This window comes from Grammomys surdaster, unplaced genomic scaffold, assembly GCF_004785775.1.
Source record: "Grammomys surdaster isolate TR1022 unplaced genomic scaffold, NIH_TR_1.0 358, whole genome shotgun sequence".
In the NCBI taxonomy this organism is placed as follows: domain Eukaryota; kingdom Metazoa; phylum Chordata; class Mammalia; order Rodentia; family Muridae; genus Grammomys; species Grammomys surdaster.
Genome location: NW_021604777.1, coordinates 671181 through 676366, shown reverse-complemented (window position 1 = coordinate 676366; position 5186 = coordinate 671181). Strand labels below are relative to the sequence as shown.

Genomic DNA, 5186 nt, shown 5'->3' with positions numbered 1-5186 from the left:
GACAGTCTCTTTACTTAGCTATTTAATATCACTGTAAGGGAAATACATTTGAAGCAGTGGTCTCCAGACTCTTCGAATACCCCTATTGACTTTTCTGGTCTCCTCAGACCTAGTAAAGGCTCCTCTGGAGAGGTTCCTTATATTTAAAGAATCCATAGACACAAGGGGACTCCTGTCTCTCTGTAGTGGGTGTCCACCACCCATGGTCTTTACATGTACTGTGGCCCTTTGGCCCTGGCCCCCTGGTTGATGTTGACTAAGTCATAGCTCCATTTGCTCCCTTTGTACCCTGCTTTGCCCAGCCCAATGAACGGCATCAAAGGTTATATTTAATTTCCACTTCTCAGAGTATCTTTCTAAGGATTAGCAGTGACCTCTACATCCCCAGAAAAGTTATCTTACGAGGCACGCCCTAGATGCTTCCTTCTTCACACCTGAGGTATATCAAGGAGGACTTCTACATTTGCTTCCACCTGCTGTCACCTCCCTTCCCTCTCAGCCAAGAGACATTTGGTTCTGATTAAGTATGGCAATCAAGATGCTGGCCTGATTGCTGTTAAGCGATGGAGTCCATCACTGTTAAGTGAGACAACTGTAATTACCAGGCTTCAGCAATGATTTCCATGCCTTCCCCAGGAACAAATGAATGTGCCATGCCTCGTGAACTCCATTTCCTGAGGAGTTTTCAAAGTGGGCTCTCCTCTCAGATGGGCAGAAGCAGGGTCTTTAGTTAAATAGGGATTTGCTGACAAGTTGCAATATGTTATGACATAAATAACTTTTAGGAAGACGTGATTGATATTCACTCGTACTTGCTGTGTAGTAGGATAGTTACTTAAAATACACGTTTACATCTTCTGCACCCATGGCAAATGATACTGACTCCCTTTCACAGCTGATAGTCTGAGCAGAGAGAGCCAGCTGCAACTGAGAACAGAGGGAAGATGGTTAACTTGGCTTTAGTGATCTAAAGCCTGTCTCTCCCATATTAAAACATTTTCCAGCATCTCTGACATGTAAGTAATCACTGTGCTGCCTCCAATATTGACAAGAATCACGTGTTTAAACCTTTAAGTCACAAGTCACTGCTGTAAAAAGGCTGCATCTGACACCTGCCCAGCACTGGAGCTACTGAAGGCTAGTGAAGGGGAGGTGTGAGGGTACTTCCCCTTCTCTGTAGCCAGTGTCAGAAGAATCACCCGGAAGACCTGATGGAGACTACAACTCCAGTCACCCTGAGGATCAGTTTATGATCCTACTAGCAGCTACCAGTAAAGTCAGAGTCACAAGGCATGCTATATGGAATGACTAAACTGTACTGGACAGCACTGTTACCCTGGCAACACAGTGAGACAATGTAATGATTCTAAGGATTTTTTTTTTTTGTAATTCTTTTTACAAGTCAGGTGCCATAAACATTCAAATAATGAACTGAAAAGCATGTTTACAACATCAAAACAATTAAGATGAAATATAAACCTCTTACAATTTTTATACATATTAACCAAATCACATAAGCCACAGATAAATGTTCAAGTTTAACAATATAATGAAAAAAACATTTAAATTCTTAATAAAATCTTCCTTCAACATTCATTTTTAGAACTTACCATTATCCTAAATAATCTATGCAGTTTAGGATAGAATACCAAAAAGGGATCCACAGAACAAAGCAGATACAAAGCTGCGTCAGAACTTTCTGGAGTGCTCTGAAGGGTGAATGGCACAGAAAGGCAACAAGCTTCAGGTAGGCAGGTGCAAGCCTGGGGACTCTGGAGTCCCACTGCTGATCCAGCCCGCTAGGCTGCACAGAGCATGACAAGTTCACTCTGTTCTTACCTTTCATATCTTTCATATAGTGTACTATATTCAAAACACAACAATTTTAAAGCACAAATGCTTTAAAAAGAACTTGTAAGCAAAAGAACTGCTCAGATTTTCAAAACCATCACATTTACAAAAATATTTCCCTTAAACATGGAATTGCTCCAAAACACTGATTTACATATATAAAAGTATATGAAGGACCCAAAGCATATGCATATGTTACCATATTATATAAGTCACCAAAAGTTCAAACATAACTATTAATATTAATGTATTATCCTAAGCAGATGAAAGTGTCCTCTAAGTGATCTGAATACTATGTGGCATGCAGTGAAGGTGTCTACCTTTGTGATTCCTCAGTTAGCTGTTGTTAATTCACAGTTTTCCACAACTAACAGTCACGCCCAGCCCAAGCGCTGCCTGTACTCTAATGAGAGGGACGAGGATGGGGGCAGTAAAAATGCACCACACCATAGGTCAGTGTCAGCTCTGAATGCTGGCATCACCAAGTGCTCTGGGATTGTTGGATAGCTACCGTCTTCATGATAAATGTTTTCATGTTTTGTTTTTGCTCACATTTTAAGACTTGGACAAAAAGCCCACCCAGCAGACTATGTATGTATCTATGTATATGAACAGTAGAGGCATTCAATGACACCAGTATGGAGATGATCTATCTCAGCCACACATTTTTAGAAATGTGAGAACCAGAATAACTGAGTGTTCCCATACCCGACAGCTGGTAGTTACAGCGGCTGGATGAGAGCAGCACTGCCTGCTGTGTAGTGGTGAGGATGCTGTAAGTGGTCTCACATCAGCCCCGCTCCACAGCACCAGCAAGAGCAGAAAGCTCAGCCCTTGACAAGATGATGCTACGGTTTCCTTACTCAGAAGAGAGCAAATTAATCTCATGGGATTAAAAATATAAAAAAGAAACAAGTAGGAGAGCTGTCAGTACTTTTAAAAAAGATAAAAGAAAAGGGGAAACTGACTTCTACTGTATATATGAAGGCTGAACCACCCTCCTTCAACGCCAGGTGGGCTTCATGTGTGAAAGTGAAAAGCAGGGATTTAGGCCAAGAACTGAGATCTGGTTTCTGGGATGAGTCAGGCATCCTTTTGTCAGGGGAGGTGTGTTACCGTGAACCTGGTAGCAGGTACCATGGGATGCTGAACAGTCCTTCCCACAGCTGTAGGATACAGAGGCAATAAGGTCCTTTTCAGAAGGAGCCAAACTCCAACTTGGTATGTTTGGTGTCATCATCAACACCTGACTACTTGAGACCTGTTTTTAAGAGAGGAGGACCATGTCAGATTCACTTGCTGTTCTTTTTGTTTTTTGTTTTTTTTTCAGACAGGGCCTATAGTGTCCTGTCTTAGACCTCACTATGCAAAACCAGGCTTGCTTCCAATTCAGAGATCCACTTGCCTCTGACTTCTGAATGTTGAGATTAAAGGTGCATGCCACCATGTGCAGCTGAAAAGGACCTTTTTCTAAGCCATTTTATGTAAACTGATGTGTGGGGCGGTGCATGGGGGGCAGGGTGGGGTGAGGAGGGGTAGAGTAAGGCCCATGAACATTTTTGTCTGAAGCACAAGTCATAAATTGATTTGACTGTCCACGGAGGAAACACCGATCCAGAGGAAATCAACACTGAATCTTAACATCGGTGTAAAGATAAAGATGTACATTTATTTCCATGAGTTACAAGTGCATTGCATTGCTGTTCATACTAGCAGGCAGTCTTTATAGAACCCATTTTCCATTGCTGTCAAGAAAAAAAAAAAAAAAGAAAAATAAAAACAAAAAAAAAAGGAAAACACAAAAAAACCAAAAGGACAGCTGAGAAATTAAAAGTTAACAATACAATTTTCTTTCCTACATTATCTTCTGGGTGGCATTCTCTTCATGGAATACAACTCAGAGGTCACAACAGATTTTGCTTAATCAAAGGATGTGACATTTGGACACTGGTCTCTGCACAGAGACCTTAACAGTCATGCAAGAGCACAGTAAGTTATTGAACAAGGCAAATTTCTCATCAGAGAGCAGTGAGGAGGGTCAGGAGGCACCGCACTGGGAAAACACCTCAACTCACAGCACACAGTGCAGGGACAAAATATAGGAGAGAAGGAAATAAAAGAGCTCAAACAGTTACTGCTGTCTTTTGTGACATGAATTCAGCAGTACCAGAAACACCTCTAACCTGGCAACAGAACAGAGCTTCATGAGGAGGGCTCGTGAAGGTTTATTCCATACAAGTCATCACACTGCTGAACAGTGAGCCCGAGATGCTGACATGCTGCAGGGGAAGAACTGTACACTTTCTCATTGAAAGATGCAGTGTTCCTTTTGCTAAATCCCTAGGCAGTAAACGTGGTTACGAAAACAGCCTTCTGTGTGGAACAGCTCAAGGCTCTATGGGGCTCCACCCTGAACATCTAGGTCAGCTTGCTCTCTACTTTTCTGGAAACTTACACAGCTTAGTGCATGTCCATCTTGCAGCAAATGACAAGCACAGCTGTTACTTTCAATCTCTGGCCAATGATAGCATGTAACATTTTGACAAGCACTATACCTCCATTAAAATGCTAGTAACCATATAAAAGCTACAGAATAACATTGCTGGTGCAATGCTTCCTTTCGATTTCATTTAAACAATGATCAAATTTTTAAAAAGCTGGGCAAATAGTTCATATCTTAAATTTGGGACTAACATGATATACAGAATGTCCCCAAGGACTCCTGCAACAGAAGCACCTGCCCCTGCAACTTGTAACACCATCCAGGGACATCCACAAGCTCCTACTCTATCTTGGTAGACAGGTACTAGCCAGCTGATGAAGTGTAAATTTGGAGCTGTCACTGACTTAAGGTGCCTTATGTCACCACCTTCCCTATTGTTAAGTCTGGAAAGACTCTTGCTCTGATGGTTCAGCAGATGACATGTAGAAAGGATTCAGGACAGGGAGGAACCACTGCATCTTTCAACCAGAAAGCAATTAGTAACTAAACAGTAAGCAGTTAAGTGCACTGAAAGTGCACACTGCTGCAGGGCCTGGTGCCAGGAGAACTCTCTGGACTGAAGGAATTCCATGAAAGTATAAAAGCCACTACTACCAGAAACTGCCCCTCTGAATGGTTCAAAGGAGTCAAGAGTGGGTAAGCTGAGACGGGCTGGAGACAGGACCAGGGTCAAGAACTGGGGGGACACCGGCATCTGAACTTGTCCAGTCCTCTGAGCCCTTGTCCTGTAAAACAAAGACAAACTCAGGAGTAAGGATAGAGCCATGTCAGAACAATAAAGGCAACAAAGCACAAAATGGAAAAGTAAAAATGTAATGGGAATAAAAAGATC

The 5186-nt window shown here is 42.2% G+C and overlaps 1 protein-coding gene across 2 annotated transcripts in view; it reads right to left on the bottom strand.

Annotated features, from left to right (window-relative positions):
* Positions 1 to 3670: 3670 nt before the first annotated feature.
* Positions 3671 to 5186, bottom strand: part of Mapk1 (mitogen-activated protein kinase 1) — a 63995-nt gene continuing 62479 nt past the window's right edge. For both annotated transcript variants that reach the window (XM_028779650.1, XM_028779652.1), the window contains exon 9: positions 3671 to 5079. The gene's annotated coding sequence lies outside the window, so the exon portion shown is untranslated. The remainder of the gene's footprint in view (positions 5080 to 5186) is intronic.